Source organism: Vigna unguiculata, chromosome 9, assembly GCF_037176805.1.
Source record: "Vigna unguiculata cultivar grain cowpea cultivar isolate G323 ecotype 2 chromosome 9, ASM3717680v1, whole genome shotgun sequence".
Taxonomy (NCBI): domain Eukaryota; kingdom Viridiplantae; phylum Streptophyta; class Magnoliopsida; order Fabales; family Fabaceae; genus Vigna; species Vigna unguiculata.
This window is the reverse complement of record NC_140800.1, coordinates 32,538,603-32,565,463: the sequence shown is the minus strand read 5'-3', so window position 1 is coordinate 32,565,463 and position 26,861 is coordinate 32,538,603. Positions and strand designations below refer to the sequence as shown.

The window sequence follows — 26,861 nt, the reverse complement described above, 5'->3', positions numbered from 1 at the left end:
TTAGAATAAAATATATTGGTTAAAAATATATAAATATTATACACGAGTCTTAATATTAAAAAAAAAATGCATTGGAAAGAGTAGATTAGAAGGCATATTTCGCCTTCCTTTTACTTGACCATTAACATATTTCAACACACCTTTTTCTCACATAATTTTTTGTTAAAATTGATTAAAATATGATAAATTAGAAAAGAATTATCCAGTAGAGCAGAGTTCAAGTACCCTTGAAAATCAGGAGACAGACACAGAACTCGAGGGTAACTCCAAAAATCAGAGTTGATACTATATTCTGCCATCATCAAGATCTGCTTCAATCTACGTTAGCTGAGTTTGTTTCCAAATGCAAATATATCAATCAATATATAATGTTATATTTTACTCGGTCCTCATATGCCATGTTATGTTATGAATTGAGTTATGAATTGAATAGAAAACGAAGTTAAGCTCCAAATCCAAACATATTCAACATATGTTTGTAGCACAGTGCAATTAAATCACAATAATTTAGGTTTAGATTGATACCTTCAAGAAGGCAAGTTTGGAAGGAATGCAGATTGGATGAATACCGCATGGTCTAAACTTTGTTTCCATTTCAGTCACCCAGGGAAGAATTGAATCTAACATATATCCCTGAAAAAATGTAATGCAACAGTTATCACACAAAGTTGAACAAAGCAAAGTTTCGTACCATTAAAGATGATGAAAAAGGAGGAAAAAGTGTGGGTGCAGAATCTGGTCACTGCAAATCAGGTAAGTAATGCAGTACTCAGTCATAGCTGCAGAAGCACAAAGAAGAACATCAACTCCAAACCATACAAACAACACTAGCATTTTGGGATATATATATATATATATATATATATATATATATATATGTGTGTGTGTGTGTGTATATATATATTGTGTTATAACACTTCACTCACTGTTATTTGTATATGATATCCCAATCCATTCTTAAACTTTATTTATAAATCTAAAAGAAAAATATATATTTTTCCTGAACTCTCCTGCAGAACGCACCTTGCCAGAATACTAGAGATATCATAAAAATTCACAAGGTATCAACATCATAATGATTTTCCTTGGCAAGCAAAAGTTTTTATTTTATTTTCATATTTTTTTATTGGTAAAGAAATATATTAACCGTGGAGTACTTGGAGTGCTCTAACAATTTTACATATAACACATTCATAGTTTTTTCACTACATATTGAAAAACAGTAAAACAATATTATCTATCAAAATCCTGCTAATCTTCTTACAAATTTTGAACAAAACTCTATCATGCTCTATGAATACAGTTAGAATGAATTCAAGAGGTTATTGTTTCATTCTTTGATGTTGTATTTTGTTTTCTAGCACAATATAGGAACCCTTAATAACCTTCGTTCACTGTTCTTGCAAATTTGTAGGATAAAGACATTGGTGAATACTTTGGCAAAGCGTCACTCCATTGTAGAATCTGTTTGCTAAGATCGCACCTGCAAGAAAAAAAATCAGTCACACTAAACTCCAAAGTGTAGGTTATAGATAGTCCTATAGAATTATCTTTATATTACTTCTATCATAAACACAGATTTTTTTATGTGTTCCTAACATATGAATCTTAAAGTAGTTGGTGTTTGCGGAATGGTTAGCAGTCTAGATAGAGTGTTATGCAGTGAAGAGTCATTACTCAGAAAGACCTAGAAGACGATATGCTACATGAGGTACATTGTGTGCACCCTTTTTATTATATCTATGAACAGAAATGGAGGCAACAGAGATAATTGAAGGGGCTCCTTCAGTCCAAGCAAAAGAGACAGGATGCAAAATATCTCCTGCTTCATTCATTCACACAAGTACAGTAGCAAAACACCTCTTATCAATAACCCCTACTGTGTGTAAGAATGACACAGCAGATACTTCAGCAACCCTCCATACCTTTGCTAGGACTGAAGAAACTCCTTCACTCTTTCTCTCCCACTATTCTCACTAACAATGCATTTCTTGCAGCCTCACAAGGTTAATAATAAATCAATCAACACATTAGTATCTATACATACCTCAATGGCTTTTCTGAGTTCTTCTTAGTTAGTTATTCAATCCTTTGTGCTACATATACTTCAATTGTGTATATTTGTTTCGAATTATGTCAACAGGTTCTTTCATAATTATAATATTCATATATTTGTTTTCAATTATGTGAATGGTCAAAATTACAATTCACATATAAGGGTATATACACCAACAATCCAAAACCTAGAACAGAAAATAGGCGTGGTTAGGTATAGAACTCCAATTGCAGGAACCCTAATTTTTAGAACAGCAGCAGTGAAAAATGATTAATCCAACACAACACAATATAGAAAGTAAATTTAATTTAGAAAGATGAGAGAGAGAATAGAACAATTGTGGATGTGTATTGAAACATAAAATAAAAAGAACAGAAATTAAAGTAGCAAGTTAGAATTGTGTAAGAAAAGAAGGTGAGAGCAAAGATGCTCAAAGGCTGCTTCTGCTGCCAAATACCTAAACCAGTTGTGTTTCTGAGTGGTAGACAGAGGAAAAAAACCAAATTTATAAAACGAAATCATGAAAATAAATTGTGTAATCATTTATTATTTTTTGTTTTTTTTTTGAGAATTCATACAGCAGAGACATGATTTGTTGTCCCCATGCATATGTACAATTCAATTTCATATCAATTGAGAGCCTAGGATTCTTCACATTTGAATTTTTCCCCACATGTCAATTATTTAGTTACGATATACCAAAACAGTAAGAAAGTATAGAAACAGTATAAATTAAACAAAATTTACCTATTTGTTCAACAAGTAACAAATTATTGCATATGGTAAAATAAAATACAGTACAATTATTATTAGGGAGTGTGTTTTTGTAATTGTTTTTGAATGTTCATAATTTATTATCAATTTTATCCTTGCCATCATAATTTTATTGATTTATTATTTATAAAAAAGTATATAATAAATAATAATTATTCTTAAATGTTTTATTATTATAACATTATATAAATTAACAAAAAACATATTATTTAATTTTATTTTTAATATTTTTTTAATAATTATTATAATATCTATTCTTTTAAATCATTATTTCTGATTTCTAGTTATAAAAAAAAATGTGTCCACTATTAACTATAATATATTTAAAAGTTAATTTTCTTTCACACGTGCACCATCCATGTGTGAGACGTGGAATTTTCTTCTTCATCATCGTATGAGTTATTTCTCTTTGTATCTTTCCATTTAATATCAAAATCTGCTTCATGGTGATAGTGTCTTCAAGCTTTGTCCTGTACACAATCAACCACCACACTGATACATCTTGCTGCCATTTGCCAGGAAGGCATGTCCCCCAAGTTTTTAAGCAAATTATATATATGATAAAATATATTTGGAATCCCTTTTAACTCCAAAATTTTACTCTGTAGTTTTTTTTTTTCTGTCCTCTGCCGAGGATTAAAAGAACATTGTTTTAAAATTTCAAAGATAATTTTAATATATTTTAAATTTTTAAAATTAATAATCATCGATATATTTTAACCTAAAACCTTAAGACAATGGGTTTATGCGTCTTTATCCTTATATAGTGTTCTACTCTCTTATTTCTAGTCAACGTGGGACTTAGATTGATACTTGGATTCTTAAAACCTTTCTCTTCTCATTCTATAAATCACAAACCAACCCACAACTACTGTTTGGACCATCCCACTCACACACCACAACCAGCTCCTCAAAATTTCACAGCAAAATATCAAACTTTTTGTGTGCCTTATTGTGGGTGGAGAGTTCCAAAGCGATTGCATTGATATGATTCTTGTGGATGGATTATGCAGAATTTGCTTCACAGGTTCCCTTCTTATGGGATCATGCGATCCCTCAGGAACTTTAACGTTAACTTTTGTTCATCCCTTTGATGAGGTAAACTGAATCATCAAGCTACATGTTTCATCTTCCTTCTCTGTATGATGAAATGTATATTTGGTCATCTGAAGTTTATCAGATTTTTGTTTTCTGACACTGCTTGGTTTGTAACTTATATTAAACTGCCTTAGCTTTTTTCTTAGTCCATGTTTTGCAGATGATGATATTCATGTCTTGATTAATCTGAGACATAAAAATATGTGGTCATCACGAATGATTGATGATGTTCTTAACAAGTTCTGGTTTAAATCATTGATTTTGCTGATTTCATCACAGCTAACAGCTTTCTGCAGTTTCCACTGTCAGATCTTAATTTTGCAGAGCTAAGTATCCATTTTACTCTTTCTTTTTTCAATAAAAAAATAAAATTTTAACTTTTCATTCATGGGGAAGAAGGAGCAGAAAGGAATATTCATCTCTCTCTATGATTTACAGAAAGTTTGACAGATAGAATCATACTGATTCTATTTGAAAATTTAAGGTATATATTATGTACAAGTGAAGTTTATTGAACCAGTGAAGTTTGACATATAGTTTTGCAATTTTTAATAAGTTTTAGTCAAGAAAAAAATGTGTATTTGGTACATATATTATGGAGAATATGTCATCCTTGGAAGAAAATAAAAAGAACAATTCTATACTTAAAAAGCAAATACACAGAAAAAAAAAGTAAGGAAAATTATGCTTTTACAAAAATTTTTTTTACAAAGTTGAGAAACTTTTCATAAATGGAATTAAAATACATTATTTTTTTATTTTTAACTAAAATAAAGTAATAAAGTGGTACTTTTAACTTAAATAGATATTTTGTCAAAATTTGTTAAATTTTTTTTTTTGTTAAACTGTCATTTTCCAATAAGTAAATATTTTGTTTGATAGATGTTGCAAAATATCTATATTATTAGCAGTATCAAACATAACTAAATAAATGGTTGCCAAAAAAAAGAAGTAATATCATTCATTATACACATGTTGCACTCATTTATTTCCACAATTAAAATAAATAAAGCCACATTTCAGGACTATTTTCATTTTTTTCCACTTAAAATCAATAAAATTAAATACACAAGAGAAACAAAACAAGTAATTTATTGTTTGATAAATGTTGTGTTACTAATATCTTAGCAAACATAATTCGTTTACGAATTTAATTTGCATATATACCATCAGTTTCTATACACAATGTATATTATTGATCAGTAAAAAGTTGTCATTAGTAACACTTTTAAGACAATTATTTAAAATTAATAAAATTTCATTATATGATTATTTACCATTGTATAACATTGAAAAAAAAATACTATAAATACACATATGTTATTTATTCTTAAACAAATATGGGTAAAACTCATATTCAGTGGAGTGTCTTATTTAAGCTAAATCTATATTATTGAAAAGAAACGTAAAGTATTGTGTTACCACAACATTCTTCCTCATTATCAGCTGCTTTAAACACTGTTATATCCTTTCCATCATTAGTCCCTTTTCTTAAAATTGCTAACACTTCAAATCCTACTGATGAAGTTGTTGATGTTTGTTGAAGTTGAACCTTCTCTCCATGACCGATTCATGATTGAACCTTACGGTCGAGGGAAATACCTTCTATCATCTCTAAAACTAATTTGTATTACATGACTTATTTTACCTTGCCCTCTTTTTGCATGACTTTTCTTCAATCCATATGCAAGATTTTTCCTTCTAGAGTCGCTTCCTAGGCCATCTGAATGTCTATTAAGCAACAATATCTAAAGACTTGGCCGACATAGGGAGCCATACCTCCAAAAGAGAAAAAACCTTTCTGGCAACGTTTCAAGGTAACACATCATCAAACTTATTTTCTGTTCCTTATTGTGTATGTTAAGTGTGAAATGTAATTTCACTATTATTGATGATTCGTACTTGATTGATTGTCACAAAGGAAGGTTTAGTGGAGACCATAGCATGAAGCTGAAATTCATAAAAGTTTTCACTCTAAAGCATCCCATAGGCTTTATGAGATGTTTAGAAAGGCTAAGAATACAAGACAACGACCTTCTTGGCTTGGGAATGATGTGTGGAACAATTTGTTGGCACAATGGAGTTCTCTTAACTATTGCAATAAATGTGTTACAGCCCAAAGAAACATAGCTTCAAACAAGGTGAGAGCCTAAACATAGGTAGTTCCATTTCCACTCATGAGTATGTCATTCGTATGGCAAAAAAAAAACTTCATTCCTAAGTAATTCATATTGTGATATAACTTACAATTTTAAATTTTTTGTGTATATATAATACCATATTTTATTACAGGCACATGAGTTGGGACGACATGAGTACATTGATGAGTTATTTCAACAAACTCCTCTACAAGGGATCTAGCGACTTTGTTGATGAATGATCTTGGAGGACAAATGTAAGCAAACACTTACATTTTTTTCCAATAAAGTTTAATTTTTACCATATTTAACTAATGCATTCTTGTTTACTTAACAGGAACAATATTAAAATAAACTTTCACAAGTCAGATTTGAGCAAGGTTCATGTGTTGGTTCATCAGAAGACAATAACAATGATGATCCTGCAACAGTTGAGAGGATTAAGACTAAGTGTTGGGTTGAGGTTGTCGGTGGAAAGAATAAAGGAAGACTATATAGGCCAGTTTCAATCCTTAGATATTAATCTTGACATTGTTGCCTGCTAACCACCAGGTCCTTCAACAAGCTCAGTCCAACCTAACAATGTCTCAGCAACAACCCACACTAGTCCAGCCCAGCCTAGTACCAAAGCCACAACACCTTAATGAAGAGCACATTAATTCTCATGACTATGTAGATTATTGGGAGTTAGTATGACAATTATAATATTTAGAATTAGTTTAGTTTGTATTTGAGGATTATGTTTGATTAAGTTGGTGATTGAGTTTGGTATTATTTAACTTATGTTTACATACATTGTTCTACATTGTGTTTAATTAGTATTGTGATATGTTTACACTTAATGTGATATAAGCTTAGATATGTTGATTATTGAATATTTGGTATTTTGTCTCTGTAATTGGAAGGTCTATTTCTGGTTTATAATGCTTACACTGATACAAAAAGGTTTTTAATGTATGTTATTTTAGACTTTTGACAGTTGTTAAAGGTCCGACGTGATAACGGGAGACGTTAATTGATGTTTGTTGCAGGGACAACAAACATCAATTTTTGGGTTTTTTTATTTATTTTGAGCCAATATTTTTCCTTCACTAAAACCATGGAAAATCAATATACAATTCAAGAATACAACACAAAAATTTTTAGAATTTTCTAAGTACTTTGAGTGTCGCAAATAAAGCTATAAAGTTTGGAAAAATTAGTGAAAAAACTAAGAAATAAAAAAACCATACCTTATAATTTGTGACCAATTGGAATTTTTTCACCCCAAAATCTTCATAACTAAGAATCTGTGTCCAACATCTCAGACCTGAACACTCAACATTTGAATACAAAACAAATTTGAGTCAAAACGCAAAAATGTAAAAATGCAACCTTTAGGACACACATGCATGAAAAACCAACTTCAATGTGAAATGCAATTGGGGAAAATGAAAGTTTAAGTCCAAATGAGCACCAAAACAGTAAGAAGGAATGAAATAGATTGAAAAACTTCCTCCAACAAGTTTGCCACTGCCCTTGAACTATAGAGGTTTCCCGCAAATGAGAAAGAGAAAGGTGAGGACGCTGCTGTTTCAGAAATTTTAAAAGGCATATTGACGTCAGACGCTTCACAACAGACGTTAAAGGACATTAGACATAGGGCCAACAGACAATAAAGGACATCATACTTAGGGACAACAGACCTTAAAGGATGTCAAACTACCTTAGGTCTTTTGTGTGGTAAGGAGACCTACAAAACTGACTTACAAGTCTGCTTTATATTTACCGACGGGCGTACACGGCTAAATTTGTCGATAAAGGTCATTCTCAAATTATTGACAGACCTGTAATGTGTTTGTAAATTTTACAGACCGGCATATTACTGACATATTTTTGTCCGTAAAAAATTTGCTATTACCAAAGGATATTCCTAATTACAAACGAAAAATGACAATCGGTAATATGCAATTTTTTTGTAATGTAAGGTGCTCTATAGTTGGAAGAACAAATACCTTAGATCTACATTGTTCCTAATGACAAATCCATGTGCGCTTCCACATATTGCTTTATATGGTACTCAAGATTGTTCATGGTATGAAAGGGTTTGATTGTTTATTAATTATCAATATATATATTGGATGCATAATCTAAGAATTGGTACCAGAGCATGTTAGATTTATGATTAAGTTTTTGTTCTCAATTGGCATGAATCTTAATATGCCTTTTCCCCGATTTTATCAGAACCCTAATTGAAAAATTTATGGTTTTTCTTTCAATTGTCTATTGAAACCCCAATTTCTTCTTCTCGCGTGGGTTTTGAGCCCCAAATTCTAGTGTGCATCCAAGAGTAAAACCCCCAATTTCTTCTTCTCGCGTTGGAGGGTCATCTTATTCTCGCATTGAACAATCATCTTCTTCTCGTGTTGGAGGCGTTGCACATTCGTCTTCCATGGCAATCCAGGCGCTGCTTCTTTGCCCCTAGCCTTGTAGTGTTGGAGACATGGGGAAGTCATGGTGTATCTAGTTAACTTTCATAAAGGGAGTCAAGGTGGTGTCACTAGTTCTATGTAGTGAGTGATGACGCTCTTGATGGCTCCTGATCTGGTTGCGTTTGCAGGAGCCGCGATGTGGGGATATCTCTCTGCCACTTATTCATGAGTTAGATTTTTTCGTGCAGTGGTGGCCATTGAAGGTAATGCAACTTCTATCTTGCTTAAATCCGAGTCATAATAAAATTTGTATCCTTACTACTTTGGGGCCGATATGGAAATTTGGGGTTGGGAGATAGAGATTGTAAGACCCGTGAAATTTAATTAATTAAATAAATAATTAATTAATAAGTGCGGGTCGTGGAAGTCTTTATGGCATTTAATAGTGGTTGATATGACGTGAAGAAGGACTAGCCCAAATGGTTGAGAGTACTTTGGTTGAGTAAAAGGACTTGGGTTCGAGTCTTATGTAAGCCACTTATGTGTAATTTAATTATTATTGTTTTAATAATATGAATGTGCGTGTTAAGTAAGAATATAGTAATTGAGTTATGTTAGTTTAGCATGAAACATGAATTGGCATGATGGTTAGCATTGACTTAATATTCGCATGGTTAAGGGTTCAAACCTTGCTTTGAACAAAATGATTTCCTTTTTGTTAAAAGTAGTTGAGTGAAGAGTTCGTATTGCTTGTTTTATTTTGCAATGATATGAATGTATGATTTGAACCATATTGAGATCGTGGAACCTGCTTTCTCTCGTTATATTCGAGTTTCTGGATTTTTCCAGAAACCGCCTGCAGCCTATTTTCTGGGTTCGCCTATGAACCGCCTGGCGGTTGAGGGTGGCCCGCCAGGCGACGCAACGCGCGTCTTCTTATTTTTTTCGTTTTGGTTGGTTTGTCAGCGATGCCGTGGTGTTTGGGTTGTATTTCTATTGTACATACTTAATTGGCATGATGAATTATGGGATTGTAGTTACTAAATTGATTGGACATTGCATGAACTTGAAAATTTCATGAATATCAATTGGTGGGTTGATGAATTGGGGATTTCATAGTCGCACTAAATTAAAGGGAAAAGGTTAATGGAATTTTATTTATTGGAAGTTTTAGGAATGGATCATGAACCTAAACATGTGAGTACAACCTTTTGAGTCGTAAATTGAATGAAATCATAGTTGTTGTGAAGGAGGCAAGGTTCACAGGTGCAGGAACCGCGTGGTGGCACCATATTGGCCGCCAGGCGCCACACCAGAGGTGTGTGGTGTGTTGATTCACGAAAAATGTTGTTTTTGTACTTTTTGCGTAACAGTAACCGCTGGGTGGTATTTTAGTTCCGTCGGGCGCCAGTCGTCTGATTCTGGGCGCTAGGCGCCACCAATTTTTCTAGTTCGTGCAGTTTTCGTAAAACTGCATTTCCCAGTTCGTTAACCGTCCGATTTAAGTGAAATTTTGACAAGTGGTCCATAACATGTGGTTCTTCACTTTGAACAGTGGAGATTGGATTTGGAGGTCAGTAGCTAGAGATATACATTACTTAATATTGCTGATTTTGGAGTTTGGAGTTTGTAAAATACATGAATAAGCCTTTGATGAGTTCAAGTAACTTCTAATGAAGCATAATTGGGTGCATGTGGTAAGTTAAATTGAGAATGTATGTTAATTGGGTACAAGTGAGATAATTATGTGAGATATGGTATGGATGGTGAAACTTTACCCTAGTCGTAGTTTTGTGCTTGTAAATTTTTATTGAGGTACATATGCAATATTGACAAAAGTGTGGTGTCATGAGTTTATAAAAATATCAGACTGTATGATCCTAAGATGGGGTGTATGTGGAATGTATGTGGCATGTTTAAAGGGGTAAGTGAAGGAGAGTATGGGTGCATGACAATACTTGATTTGATGGCATGTTTGAATGGGTGTGGTGTAATCTTATTATAGTTGTATGACTGGAAAACCAGGTTGTGTTGTAAATTGTTATGTTGTATGATTGGGATCCCTTGGGGATTTATTTAAGTGCCAAGGAATCAATAACAGTGCGCTACTAGTATGGTGCCTGACGGCGCGAGCAAGCCGCCAGGCGGACGGAACGCAATCAGCGACAATGGTCATAGCGCCTGGCGGTAGGGAGGGTTCCGCCAGGCGGAATGGTGCAGTAGAGACTCTAATGGTGCGGTGGCGCCCGGCGGCACGAGGCAGGTGCGCCAGGCGGTGACGATGCAGTGATGATGCTGCAGGCGCGTGGCACGTGGCGGTGTGTGATGCCCGCCAGGCGGTCTGAACCTAGTGTGTGCCTGGTGACATGAGATGCGCGCCAAGAGGTTTTGGTTCAGTGATGGTGCGTGAGGAAAGGTTTCTACACAACTTTAGGGGATGTTCATGATGTGATGCTTTGGTTGGGGGCCCAGTTACGAGTGTAATCTTGTATTGGGGTAACACGTGACCACTCAAGGTTGTAGCCTGGATGTTTAAGAAGTCCAGTGGAGTGTGCGAGTTGTGGCTCGTACGGCGAGGTTCGGGTGATTGCCCTCTTCAGAGTGATTCTGATAGAGTTTTGGTAGTCTGGGACAGCTACAAACTTATGTTTGTTTCGGAGAGCTCCACTTGGTGTCACGGTGAGATGCTGTGGCAAAGTTATTCCCACGTGTGGACTATCAGGTGGTGGCCTGTAGTCGGAGGGGCGAGTAGACACTCGTGCAGCAAAGATCGATCATCGTTCTCACCTAAAGGGTATAGAAATGATAGACGTCTAATGAAAGTATTGGAAGTGGAGAAGTAAGGAAAGAGGGAGAAGAATACTAACCTGGAGTTTAAATGTTTGATGTTGTATTTCATATTTTATTGGCTGGTTTTATTTAAATGAGCTCACCCTATCTGTGTGTGTGTGGCGATGATCATGTAACTTGTTACATGAGAGCAAATGTTGATGCAGGTGAGCGGACAGGTGCATAGAGACGGAGTGGGGATCTATATATGCTTTATATGGTGACTTCCTATAGTGAATCCTTAAATACGAAATCATGTAGTGTAAGCGTAAAATTGACGATACTAATTCAAGAGCATTATACCAAAAGTGTTTAGGTCACATCTCTAAAAATAGAGTTGAACGACTTATGCCAAATGGGATCTTGGATTCCATTGAATTTACATACTACAATGTTTATGTTGAATGTGTTAAAGGTAAACAGATCAAGACATTGATATTATGTGTGTATAAAGCTATAAACATCTTAGAATTGACACTTACGAACATTTGTGGGTCATTCACTACACCATGTGGGTTCACCTAGCATGAATGGTGTGACTGAAAGATGAAGTTGAACTCTTCAAAATATTGTAAGGAGTATGATTTATCATTCCACCTTGCCAAAGTCACTCTAGAAATAGGCACTAAAGATTGCAGCTTTCATTTTAAATAAAGTATCAACTAAGGCAATTGCTACAACACCTCATGAGCTTTGGGTTGGGCGAAAGCCTAGTAACACTTTCGTGTGTGGGGCTATCAAGCTGAAGCAAGGCCTCATAAGCCAAATGAAAAGAATTTGGATTCACAAACTGTGAGTAACTATTTTATTGGTTATTCTGAATTTGGATCCAAGGGCTATAAATTCTATAATCCCAAACGGGAACTACCACATTGTTTGAGGATATTGAGTTTTGGGGGAAGAATAAGTTAAAGACTTTGTCTTCGAGGAAGAGTAGGTGACAATTCCATATCTGATACATATAGTTGCTTTTGATGAAGCACGTTCAAAACCTCTACAAGATACTGTTGTTGAATCTGCCACTTAAGACAATTTGGTTAGTTATGAAGAACAAACTCAAGAACCTATGCTTCATGAGCCAATATCTTTGCGAAGATCCATGAGAGAAAGGAGAAGTTTTATTCCAAATGATTATGTGGTATTTCTCCAAGAAAATGAGGAAAATAATGGTATGATGGAAGATGACCAGTCACCTTCCATTAAGCTATGCAAGATTCTAACCCAGGAAAATGGATTGAAAAAAATGAATGGGGAGTATAAGTCCATTCAAGAAAATATGAAGAACAACCTAATTGTCATATATAAATGTCATTTGAGTGACATCTCCAAATTGAAACTCTCTAATCAATTGCTTAAGCCAAAGAAGTTTACAAGTTCACATGGTGGGCATTGCTTGTAAAACAATGTCATCAACATATACTATCAAATAGATGCATTCAACACTTGAGTGATTGTAAGAGACTGAATGATGTGCCTCACTTCGAGTCATACCAAATTGTTGAACAACGATGCTAAATTTTCCAAACCAGACACTAGGAAACTATTTTAGTTCATATAAAAATTTACGAAGACGATATACTAATCCAAAAGACTCCCCTTAACCAACAAATCTGGGTGGTTGCTCCATATAAATTTCTTCCTGTAGATCTCCATTGGGAAAGCATTTTTCATGCCCAATTGATAAAGAGGCCATTGTTGAAGAGTAGCCATGACTAGAAATAAACGAACAATAGGCATTTTTGCCATTAAAGAGAAAGTATCACCATAGTCTAACCCAAAAATTTGTGTATAGCCTTTGGCTACAAGTTCAGCTTTGAGGCGATCAATAGTACCATGAAGACCAAATTTTGATAGCAAAAACTCACCTACAACCAACAACAGATTTCCTAAACGATACAAGCTCCTAAGTTCCACTATTTTAAAGAACAGTTAGTTCATCTAGCATGGTTTGACGCCAACCAAAATAAGTTAAGGCTTCACTAACAGATTTAGGAATGAAGACATAAGAAATTGATGAAAAGGAGGTATGAAAAGGTGAAGATAATTTATGGTAACTCAAAGCAATATAATGTGGAAAAAGATTACAAGTAGAAAGGATACTTTTATGGAGGACAGCTAGTAGGTCAGCCTCAGTTATTGAATTCGGAGGAGACAGAATAGTTGACACTTGAAGTGAGTCACTTAGTGGTTGTTAGGGACGATGTCTTCGACTATAAACATGAAGGGGTGGTGGAGGAGGGGACTGGACTATGCATAATAGGAGGATCACAAATAACAAGAATATTAACTATAGTAGATAGAGACGCATAGGAAGAAGAAGGACCATTAGAGTAAAAAAAAAATTCATTAATGTGACATCTGCAGACACAAAATAACAGTTAAAAGAAAGAGAAAAACATTTATATCTTTTTTTTGATCGAGTAAATCCTTAGAAAACGCATTTACGTGATATGGGAAATAACTTATCAAGACTAAGATCAAAATTATGGATAAAACATATAGACCAAAAAATTTTCGAAGATAAGAGATGGAGAGGTTCATCAAGAAATAAAATAGAATGAGGAATTTTGTTATCTAAAATCGAAAATGGCACATGATTAATAAGATAACATGCATTAAGAATAGCATCAACCAAAAAATGTTGTGGAACATCACCATGGATTACAAGGGTGTTAGTTGTTGCAATAGGGTGTTTATTGTTGCACTCAGCCATCCCATTTTGTTGAGTTGTATAAGTACATGAAGTTTGATAGAGAATGCCACGAGAAGCCATAAATTGTTTAAAAGAATTTGAAAGATATTCACGGCCATTAACACTTCACAGAGTTTGAATAGAAACACCAAACCAAGTTTTAATTTCATTATAAAAGGTTTGAAAGGTATAAAAAAATTAGAACGATTTTTCATTAAAAATAATAGAGTACATCTGGAATAATCATCAATAAAAGTAACAACATATTAAAAACCCAAATTAGACTTAATATGACTTGGTCTCCAAATGTCAGAGTGACCTAAGGCAGAAGAAGATGAAGCACATTGTGAGACACTACTAGAAAAGGAACTACGATTATGTTTCCTAATTGACATGACTCACACACCAAACTAGACAACTTGGATAAGATGGAACAAACTATTGTAATTTGGCTAGACTAGATGACCTAGCTAAGCATGAAGAAGCGAGGAAGACTCCATAATTGTGCCAACATGTGTAGAAATGCAGAGATGATAAAGAAGACTCTCACATCCGGTGCCAATCACCTCGAATTTCTGTGTTGTAAACAAACAGAAGTTTTAGTAAGAAAAAAGAACACAATAAAGAGAATGAGTTATACAACTAATGGATAATAAGTTAAAAGGGGACCTAGAGACATAAAGAACATTATCAATGGATAGAAAGGAAAAAAGTTAACAGTCCCAACACCATAAGCTAAAACCCTAGATCCATTAGCTATTATAAAAGAAGGTAAATTATTCGGAGAAGAAAACAAAGATTTGTTACCAGTAATGTGATTTGTGGCTCTTGAGTCGAGAACACAAGGACCAATAAACAAAGATTAAGTAACACCAACAAAACATATTCCTATGTGCACAACATAAGTAGTGGAATTAGAGGGCTAACGATCCTCACACCATTTAAAAAATTCATTAATGATAGCAGATTTGTCAGTAGGATGAGGATCCACAATAGATGATTGTAAGAGAGTATCATCAGAGCAACAATAGCAGATCGAGGAGAAGGACACTTGGGATGCCCTTTTCCTAGCTAGCGAGAGCGATTGCAGACATCATGTTGAAATGCCAAAACAAAGGAATCATCAACAAAAACAGGTGTATCACTGAGAGGTTTACATGGCACATACAAAAGGGTGGAACAAGTAGAAGTAAATTTGGGTATAATAGGGAAACCCGAAATCTGATCATAGACATGAGAATATTTATCAGTAAGTCTGTGTAGAGTTAAAAACATGAAGAACTTTGACTATCACTTTAATTCTTGGCCGAGGAGTAGAGGCAAGAGGTAATAATTCATTAAATTCATGAAGAAGACCATACATCATTCACTTTTTGAGTAAGATGATCAAGATATCCTTGACTTTCAAGCCAAAGCTTAATGTCTGATGCTTAAGTCGCATAATTCGTGTCATCTAACTTCTCAATGGGCAAGTGCAGATTGATATAGTTAGTAAGGACTAACGGGTCAGACACATTGATGACAAAAGAGGTTTTGGAATTGGAAGAAGCGACGAAAGACACCAAGGAGGAAGAGAGAGAAAAGAAAAATCTAAGACATCAAAGAGGTCTGATTGGATCAAGGGGGTCAGATCCAGAAAGAGGATAACAAGGCAATGCTGGCAGCAGTTGTATTGGTAGGGGCGACAAAAAAGAAATGCCAAAATAACCTTAAGCTCTAGATACGATGTTAAATATAGAGAAATACTATGTATGGTAAATCTTCCTTGTGTCTAAAATACACATAGAGTGAATATATTTACAATAAAGAGTGATACAAGAATATACGGCAGCCAAACATAAATATGGTAAATAGATGTTATTACAAAAATATCAATAATATCTACAAATATAAAATGTTCCTTCTGGAACAATACACTACTTGATGTTGTGAGGCTGAAATAATACCTTTCTAAGACCTCAGAACTTCTCAATGGATTCCTACGTCTTCCATCTCGATAACTTACAAAGTATATGTCCTTCTTTTGTCACAAGTGGAGGTGCACCCGTAAAAGGGGGTCCAACACTCAAGTTGACTCAGAGCTTTTCTTAAGGTCAAATCTCATATTAGTCATTAATGAATTGTGTACCTTTAATTGTAGGGGTCCACTTGTATTTATAATGATTATTTGACTTTTAACTTACCTTTGTTTTTGGTCAATAGGCCTTTGATTGAAGTTTATTTGGGCCTGTCTTTGTAGGCCCAATTCATACCAAAGGCTTTGTTGAAAGTTTATCTTGATTTTCCTAAGTTAGAGGTCGCATAGATACCGATTTGTTGCCATGTTACCTGCCATTGATTCTGGTGGTGTTGTATGATTGTTTACTCCACATCAATTAGTTGTTTGGAATTTGTCACGGATGGTTCATATGGTTATGTTTATAATCCTTTGGTTAAATCTTCTAAAAATGGATTCCAGCTCTGAATTAGCTAACAACTGTGAGTTGGTTAGTTTTCTTGTTATGGTATGCACTTGATTGATAAGTACCAAGTCCAACACGGTACTCGAGTATCCAACCCTTTCTGGCCCTTGTAGTACGTGGAGTATTCGACTCTTTCTGGCTTTCATGTTATGAGGAGTATATGTATCCGACCTTTTTTTGCCCTTATAGTATAATATTTATGATATGGGAGGTATCAAGCCTTTTTTGGCCTTTACAGTATGGGGAGTACCTGGCCCTTTCTGGCCTTTACAATATATCAACCCCCAAGCCTTTTGATAAAATTTATTTGTTTGCTAAAGGCTTTAGTTATAGTTTGTGCTTATCTTTCATTGATTTTTACTTTATTCATTTTTTGTTTTAAAAGAAAAACTCCCATTTTTTGTTTTAAGAGAAAACATCTCATTTTCTTTTGTCTATTCTCCTATGGTATGGTATCCCCCAACCTCGAGGAATGCAAATGACGAAGAGGTTTGATTGAAGTGGTTTGATTTTGGAAACTTGGCACATAAAATGGGGGTAGTGGGGAATGTGGAGAGTTGCCTTGTAAATTGTGCCTATTATGTGGGTTAGGCAGGAAAGTGAAAAGTTGCATCCATTTGCTTATAAATAGGGGATCATTTGTAGTTGTGAGCATTGTGCGATCCTTAGCTTGTTTGTGTTGCAGAAACATTTGTGCAAGAAAAAACATCTAATTGTCACTTACATCTGTCTTTTTTAAGGTATGTCTTGTAGTAGTTCTAGTGAGGGGTTTATAGGAAGTTTGGGTAGTTAAGGTAGCCAGCCTTTTACCTCCTTTGTTAGTGATTCGTTGTCGAAGACTAGTGGTTTGGTCGCAGAAATTATCGGTCATTATATTTACAACCCTCACCTGGGTGTTTCTTACATTTTTATAACACATGACCTAAAGATCTGATTACTTCATTGTAGTTGGTTAGTTGTCCAGGTATTAGTGTTTTAGACACATATTCTCAATCCTTTAAATGTTTTAAGGACTGGTTCTTCAAGGTTATTGTAAATCCAACTGGACCGATAACCCTTGGCGTATAAGGATATAAAGAAGGAGACATTGTCAGCTAAGGATAGGCGGATTGCGAGGACACTAGATAACCCTTTGCCTTACATGTGCATGCCTTGATCATTTTGTTCTATTAATGTAGGGTACACGGCTCAACACGCTAGGAAGACTAGGACTGGGTGAACATGTTTCAGAACTTGAGGCATCAATTGGTAGAAGTGGCCTAAAAATCAGGAGACCTTGATTTCCTAATCTTACGAAAGCTTTGGTAGACATTCATCAGTTGAGTAATGAAAAGAAGAAAGGTGAATTAGTCGCTCAAAGAGGAGTAGGCAATGAGAGAAAGAAGCTGAGAGTCGAGTTCCTAGGTCGCGAAAGGAGTTTAGCTTCTGGCAACAAGTGTTTGGAGTTTGGGACCCTGGAGAAGCCAGAGCTCAATGTTTGTAAAGATATAGAGATCAATGTGGACGAGGAGGTAATGGAGCCAAATGTCGTTATCTGAGCATTGCTAGAGTTTAGCAGCAAGACTTTAATCATGGGTCGAAGAGTAAATGGTTTACTACATAAAAAGTTAAAGAATGGGGACAAAGTGAGGCTCGCCAAGGATTTGTCCTCGCTTCAAGCCAAGTATGACAAGGATAAGGCGGCTTGGGCTAGGAGAGAACAAGCTCTAAAGGCTGAGAAGAAACAGTGGGCTACCCGGAAAGTGGGATGTTTGGATTCCAAGAAGAAGACGAATAAAAAGGTAAGAAAGGGTTAGAGGTGGGATTAATGAGTGGAAGGAGAAGTTTAAGGTGATGGAAGTTCAGTTGAAAGACTTAAAAAGATATGTGGTGGTAGAACATATTAACAGTTTTCATAAAGCATTGTGTCAAGTGGAGTTTCTATACAACGGGTATCGGTAAAAGATGTTCTCTTTGATGTAAAAAAGGATGTTTATAACAATCGCCTTCTTAATGAGGATGAGATTGAAGTGTTGAAGGTTGCAGAAAGTTTGGATCCGACTATTATTGCTTCAGTTGTGGAGGATGATGGCAGCTCTACTGAACGTACTATTGGGGTGAGTATTCACACTTGGGGTGTTGAGAGAGAGCTGGCTAATGAGGAGGAGGAAGTTGCCAATGCTTGATCATGACTTTCAAGATTTTGAAGTTCTTTTGTTTGTAATTGATCTTTGTATGTGGCAAGTAGCATGACAACCTTATATTTGTATTTTGTTTGAAGCTTATGATGGCTTCTTCTTTTGAACTTGTTTTAGGAACTTAACTACTTAACTTGTGACAGTTTTATACAATAATTTCAGGTTTTTCTAACTTTAGCCACTACAGTGCTTGTTCTTCTGACATGGATGACTTATATTTAACGTACGTTGTGTGTAAAAGTTATTTTACATTATTTATTCACATACGTACGCAACAAGTAACGCATATATGATTTAGTTTGTTCGACTAGGACCGTCTAGGTAGGCAGTAGGAAACGCATAAACAATTTCATTGTTTGACCAAGACTGTCTAGGTAGGTTGTAAGGAACACATAAATGATTTTGTTCTTCCATTAGAACCGCCTAGGTAGGTGACAATGAATGCATAAATGATTTTGTTGTTCAAACAGGACCGCCTAGGTAGGCGGCAGGGAACTTGTAAATGATTTTGGGGAAGTTTGAACGAACTCTATAGTATGTGAAAAACCTTTGTTTATTGATGGGGGTGCCTCGTTAAAATCTCCCTGGCCAAAATCCTCTTTACGGACAAAAGACCCTGTGAGGAAAAAGAGTACAGACAAGGTTACAAGTGGTCTTATATGTACAATCTTTACAAATATTGTTGCTATTCTATCATGTACACTATCTAAAATAGAATTTCAAGTGTGTTATATTCCATGTGTTTGGTATGGGCTTTCCGGAGAATTGTTCTAGTCAATATGTTTTACTTCCAACATCTTTTCTTATTCTGAATGGTCCCTCCCAATTGGCAGAAAACTTACCTTCTTTCTTCCTTGCATTGCTAGCCATTCGCCATACGAGGTTTCGCTTCATGAAGGTGTGTGGTTGGGGCTTTGAGTTGTACTTTCTAGCCTCCCTCTATTTAGCCGCCATATTTTGGATCTACGCATTTTCTCTTAGTTCTATTAGGTCCAAGCTTGTACTAAGACTTTCTTTATTTCGGTCTTCTTCATAGCTCTATCTTTATAATGAAAGTTCTCTTATTTCCACCGGTATCATGGCTTTTATGTTGTGTACTATGCTGAAAGGGGATTTGTGGGTTGAGGATTGGGGAATACATCTGTAAGCCCATACGATTTCTAACAATTCTTCTAGCCACCTTCCATTGGAAGAGTCTAGTCATTTTTTGAGTTATACTAAAATCACTTTATTGACAGCTTTTGCTTGGCCATTGCATTGTGGATGTTCTATAGAGATGGTAATATATTTGATGCCTAGGCATGTGTAAAATTTGTCTAATTACTTATCGATGAATTATCAACCATTGTTTGTAACAATCGTACGTGGCACTCCATACGACATATAATGTTCTTCCATACAAATTGTTGCTAGTGATTGGGCTTCAATCCATTTTGTGAAATGGTCTATGCCAACTATAAGGAACTTGACTTGTCCTTTTCTTTTGATGAATGGTCCTATTATGTCCATTCCTCATTTAGTAAACAACCAAGGAGAATAGACATGATGAAGTTCTTCTTATTTGATGTGAGTGATGTTGTCGTGTTTTTTACAAGGTATACACTTTTTGACATATTCGTGATTTTCCACCACCATTGTTGGCCTAAAGTATTTGGCACGTATGATCCGATTTGCGATGCTCCATGATCTGGAATGATAATCACATATTATCTCATGTATCTCTCTCATTATATATTATGCTTGCTCTCTTGTAATGCATCCCAATAGCGAATGGCTATAGCCTCTCTTATAATTATCCTCTTATTAGAGTGTATCAGACCACTTTCCTTACCCACCCATCGTCCTTAGGCTCAAGTATGTTTCCAATCTTCAAGTATTGCATACACTACAAGAAAATGTCTTATTAGTAACCAATTTTAGTGACTAAAAATTGTTAGCCACTATAGTGATCAATTTAGATACCAATTTACAAAACTAAAATTTATTGATTACTAAAATAGTCACTAATATAAATAAAAAATTATAATTGGTCACTAAATTTGTCACTAATTAATTAGAGACCAATTTAGTAACTAAGTTATTGTGGTAGCCAAAACTTAGGTAGCTAATTTTTAGTGACCAGATTTCTTTGGTAGCCAAAACTATGGTAGCTAATTTTAAAAACCAATTTAGTGACCAGTTATAATTTTTTATTCATAATAGTAACTAATTTAGTAACCAATAATTTTTTTACTTTGTAAACTTGTATCTAAATTAGTAATTATAGTAACTAACAACTTTTGGTCACTAAAATTGGTTACTAATGAAGCATTTTCTTGTAGTGATATAAGGGTCCATCCAAGTTCTTTTGTCGGCATCAACGTTCATGCAAGTGTTAGCCCTATCAATTGAGGGGCCTATTAAGATTTGTAGAAGCAAGAATTTGTACTTTCCCTTTTTTTGTTGGTGCTTGCTAGTTTTTACAAAATATCAACTCTTGTATTATTGCTTATGAGTACATGTTGTATTTGTATTTCGCTGAAGCCGATATCCATAACTTCACGAACTATCATTGTTCAGGTGGTCTATAGTGAGGCTGGAATTCGTTCTACATAGTAACCCTCACACCCCGACTTTCTTGGCTAATCACAATCCGACGTAGATGACCTCATACTCTGCTTGGTTGTTCGACGTTTAAAACGCAAAGTTCAACATTTTTTCTATTACTACCCAGTTGGGTCCTTCCAATACAATTCTAGCACCTACACCCTTTGGATTCGAGAATCCATCAATATATAGCATATGTAGTCCTTGCAGATTCCCAATGAAGTTGGCTAGGCATTGGGCTTTTATTGCCTGCCATTGTTTCTGGTGATGTTATATGATCGTTTACTCCATATCAATTAGTTGTCTGGGATTTGTCAGGGATGGTTCATATGGTTATGTTTATAACCTTTCGAGTGAATTTTCTGAAATGGGTTCCAGCTTTGAATTAGGTAATAGTTGTGAATTGGTTAGTTCTCTTGTTATGCGCTTATTGATAAGTACCAAGTCCCACATGGTACTCGAGTATCAGGCCCTTTCTGGCCCTTGTAGTATGGGAGTATTCGACTCTTTCTGGCTTTCATGGTATGGTGAGTATATGTATCCGACCTTTTTTGATCCTTATAGTACAATACTTATGATATTTAAGGTATCGACCCTTTTGGTTTTTATAGTATGGGGATTACAGTACATCAAACAATGTCTATGTTTTTCTAATAAATCATAGACACTATATTTTGCTAATTAACATGCAGAATATCTAACAAATACTAATAATGTGGTGAAGAGTTAATACTAGCAAAGACATATAAGACGAAATGCAAATATATGAATATATATATATATATATATATATATATATATATATATATATGAACACAAATGGAGGCAGCAGAAAGAATTAAAGGGGTTCCCTTCGATCCAAGCAAAAGAGACATCTCATGCTTCATTCATTCACACGATAGTACAGTAGAAAAAATGCCTCTTATGAATAATCCCTACTCTATGTGTACGAATGAGTTAGCAGATACTTCAACAACTCTCCATATACCCTTGCGAGGATCGAAGGTACTCCTCCACTCAGAAACAATCTTATTAAAGTATAATGCAAATTCTAGAAATATCTAGAAAAATCTAAGATAAAAGTATTAAAATGTAATGAAAGTCCTAGAACAAAGTAGAAAAGCCTAAGATAGGAAGAGAATATCAAGAACATTCTACTATGTAGAAAAATCTAGAACTTTTTGCTCAAGTTCTAGCTAGAAATTTCTAGAATAATCTATGGGTCTATAAATACCTCATGTATCCTACCATTTGTAACATCAAGAACAACTAACACAACATTCAATACAACTACTCTCAATTACAAGATACACTTCTCCAACTACAACTTCCACATTTTACTATCTCCACAATTTTCTCTATCTCATCAACTATCCCCTTCACAACCTCAAAATACTCAATGGTACCAGAGCTACATTCGGTCATCTACTGGGCGTAGATAAAGTTTTCAACTACTTCAAAAAAAATTAGAACTCCATTCTATACTACTTCCAAAATATTTTCTCAACCTATGGCCACTACCAATCAAACATCATCAATTCCAGTACCTATTTTCACAGGAGAAAATTATGACTTTTGGAGTGTCAAAATGAAGACATTCTTTTGCTCCCAAGACTTATGGGACATTATAGAAGAGGGATTCACTATTCCAGAAGACACTTCCACTCTTACTGCAGCTCATAAGGAATTGAAGGAAAACAAACAGAAGGATTCAAGGGCTTTATTTGCTCTTCAACAAGCAGCTGATGACACAATCTTTCCGAGAATAATAGGTGCCACAAGTGTAAAGCAAGCTTGGAACACAATACAAGAAGAGTTTCAAGGAAGTGATGAGGTACGCAATGTTAAACTTCATTCTCTAAGACGAGAGTTTGAATTAATAAGAATGAAAGAATCTGAGACCATTAAAGACTATTATTCTAGAATAAAGGAAATAGTTAGTCAGATGAGAGCCTATGGGGAAACTATTCTTGACAAAAAAATCGTTGAGAAAATTTTAATTTCTATTCCCCAAAAATATGATGCAATCACAACTGCGATTGAACAAACAAAAGATTTGGCCACATTGTCAGTAACACATTTAATGAGCTCTCTTAAAGCTTATGAACAAAGATTAAAAAGGCATGAAGAATACTCAATCGAAAATGTCTTTCAATCAAAACTAAAATTACGGTCTCAGAATAAAGAATATGAAGGAAATATAAGTAGAGGAGAAATTTCTAGAAATAAAGAAAATTCTAGAAGCTTCCCTATGACCCGTCAAGGAAAATATCCCCATGTGGCATATGTAAAAAGACAAGTCACATGAAAAAAGATTGTTGGTATCATGGAAAACCTCAATGTCAGTACTGCAAGAAATTTGGCCACGTAGAGAAGTATTGTCATAATAAAAATAAGCATCAAGCAAACTTTGTTGAAGAACATAATCAGGAGCAACACTTATTTTATGCCAATCAAGAATCTCTTAACGGAGGAGAAAGTTGGTACTTGGATAGTGGATGCAACAATCACATGGCCAAAGATCAAAGCATCTTCAAAGACATTGATAAATCTGTCAATGTCAAAGTTCGACTAGGAAACAATGCCACAGTGGAGTCTCAAGGCAAAGGAACTGTCATGGTGGAGACAAAGAAAGGTACAAAATTCATCAAGGATGTTTTACTGGATCCCAATCTCAAAGAGAATCTTTTAAGTATTAGCCAAATGATGGAGATTGGATATTCTCTCCACTTTGAGAAAGATACATGCAAAATTTATGACAGTAGAAAGATAGAAATTGGCCAAGTAAAAATGGAGAAGAGAAATAGAAGCTTTCCCATAAGCTTCAAACCTGGAACTAATATTGCCATGAAGGCAAAAGTTGATGACTCGTGGCTTTGGCATAGGAGATTTGGCCACTTCAACACATATGCCTTAAAGCTTCTATATAAGAAAAACATGATGAGAGATCTTCCATGCTTAAAGGAGAATAATGAATCATGCGAAGGATGTCTCCTTGGTAAACAACATCGATTACCATTCTCGACCGACAAAGCATGGAGAGCAAAAGACTTACTAGAGTTGATCCATATTGATGTTTGCGAACCAATGATGACGCCTTCACATCACAGCAATAGGTATTTCATCCTCTTCATTGATGACTTCTCTAGAATGACATGGGTCTATTTCTTAAAGGCAAAGTCAGAAGTCTTTGGAATATTCAAGAAATTCAAGGCTCTTGTTGAGAAGAAAAGTGGAAAACACACATAAAAGTACTTAGAAGTGATCGTGGAAAGGAGTATACATCTCGCGAGTTTGACAAATTCTGCGAAGATGAAGGCATAGAGAGACAACTCACAGTCACATATACTCCACAACAAAACGGTGTATCAGAAAGAAAAAATCGCACAGTCATGGAGATGGCAAGATCAATGCTAAAAGAGAAAGGTATGCCTAACACTTTTTGGGCTGAAGCAGTCTACACTGCAGTTTACATTTTAAACAGATGTCCAACTAAGGCAGTCAAAGACAAGACTCCTATTGAAGCTTGGAGTGGAAGAAAGCCATCAGCCAAACACCTACGAGTATTTGGATCTATCTGCTACATACATGTTCCTGATCAAAGGAGGCACAAACTTGAAGATAAGACTATACGAGGAATATTCTTGGGATATAGCACACAATCAAAAGGCTATCGAGTTTACAACCTGCAAACAAAAAAGCTCGTCATTAGTTGAGATGTTGAAATTGATGAAAATGCTTCCTGGAATTGGGAAGAAGAAAAAGTTGTTAAAAGCATCACTTTAGTCCCAGTGCAACAATATCAAGAAGAAATTCAAGAAGAGGCAGAAGCTTCAGGTACGCCTTCTCCACCTCCATTAGAAGATTCTTCACTAGAGACTACTCCAAGACGAGTAAGATCTTTGGTAGACATATACGAAACCTGCAATATGGCCATGATTGAGCCTAACTACTATGAGGAAGCATCAAAGCAAGAAATATGGGTCAAGGATATGGAAGAAGAGGTTAAAATGATTGAGAAGAATAACACTTGGGAGCTCGTAAACTGTCCTCAAGGAAAAGACATCATTGGAGTGAAATGGGTATATAAAACAAAGCTCAATCCTGATGGAACTATACAAAAGCACAAGGCCAGATTGGTCGCAAAAAGTATTGCACAACAGAAGACCAAATTGCAGATATTTTTACAAAGGCACTACCAAGACCAAGGTTTGAACTACTACGCGTTATGCTTGGAGTTACTGAATTTGCATCAAGGAGGAGTATTAAAGTATAATGCAAATTCTAGAATAATCTAGAAAAATCTAAGATAAAAGTATTAAAATGTAATGAAAGTCCTAGAACAAAGTAGAAAAACCTAAGATAGGAAGAGAATATCAAGAACATTCTACTATGTAGAAAAATCTAGAACTTTTTGCTCAAGTTCTAGCTAGAAGTTTCTAGAATAATCTATGGGTCTATAAATACCCCATGTATCCTACCATTTGTAACATCAAGAACAACTAATACAACATTCAATACAACTACTCTCAATTACAAGATACACTTCTCCAACTACAACTTCCACATTTTACTATCTCCACAATTTTCTCTATCCCATCAACTATTCCCTTCATAACCTCAAAATACTATCAAATCCATTTCTTGAAGTGTGAGAGATAATAAATAATTCAATCAATACATTAATATATCTATACATACTGAAGGGGTTTTTTGTAACTGCTTCTTGAATCCTGTGTATTTTTGTTTGAACTATGTGAAGGGGTTTAGCTACTTTTGTATTCATAATATTAATATATTTTATCTCTTTTTGTTGAGCCACATCAACAAGAATTACCTATCAATAAGCATATATGCTGTATCAAAGATCTGATCTGCAGCAAGCTAAATCAGAAAAATACAGATGAGAAGAAGCATACCGACAACAGTAGGGAGAAAAGGAAAACAATAAAAACTGAGAAAATAAGTTATGAGTGTAGAAGTAGGGTGCATGGATATGACTTTCACAGATTGTTGAGTAGTTTTGTTGAGAAATAGTGAGAATCAGCTTACATTATGTTCCTTTAAATCCTTTGTCTTCTGCAGACGCAAATGAAAGAGGCTCAAGCGAATCCTGTGCAAGTTAGAAAACTCCGAATTACATTCCATTTCAAAAACATTGTGGTCAAAACTACAGTTCACATATAAGGGTATATATACATACCAGCAATCCAACCCCCAGAAAATAAAATAAGCGCGGTAGGCATAGAACACCAACTGCGAGGAGTCCTAATTTTGAGAACTGCAACAACAGTGAAGAATGGTTAATACAATACAACACAACACAATATGGAGAGTATAAATTTATTTTTAGAGATGAAAGGTAGAAAAATTGTGGGTATGAAGTGAAAGAGTTGTTCATTTTCTGTGTTTGGATGACATAAAATGAAAATAACACAAATTAAAGTTGGAAGTTAGAATACTTAGGAAGAGGAAGGTGAGAGGAGAAGCCAGGATGCTCAACACTGGTTCCGCTGCAATAAACTCATAAACTAGGTTTTTTTTTTTTTTGACAAATTCATATATAAAAAGTTCCCATAATTGATGTGTATATCTGAACCGTAAATTTCCCTACCCTAAACCAGGTGTCCTATCTATC

At 35.0% G+C, this 26,861-nt stretch overlaps 2 long non-coding RNA genes across 2 annotated transcripts; one reads left to right on the top strand and one right to left on the bottom strand.

Moving 5' to 3' along the window:
• LOC114164593 (uncharacterized) lies at nt 1–26,861 on the bottom strand. Its single transcript, XR_014984334.1, has 7 exons — nt 26,686–26,861; nt 26,427–26,504; nt 26,276–26,336; nt 7,299–7,375; nt 1,386–1,483; nt 526–633; nt 1–327 (listed from the first exon to the last, which is right to left on the bottom strand). It is a non-coding gene; the product is annotated as an uncharacterized LOC114164593 (long non-coding RNA).
• Nucleotides 3,196–7,284, top strand: LOC146883910 (uncharacterized). Its single transcript, XR_014984335.1, has 3 exons — nt 3,196–6,069; nt 6,221–6,323; nt 6,404–7,284. It is a non-coding gene; the product is annotated as an uncharacterized LOC146883910 (long non-coding RNA).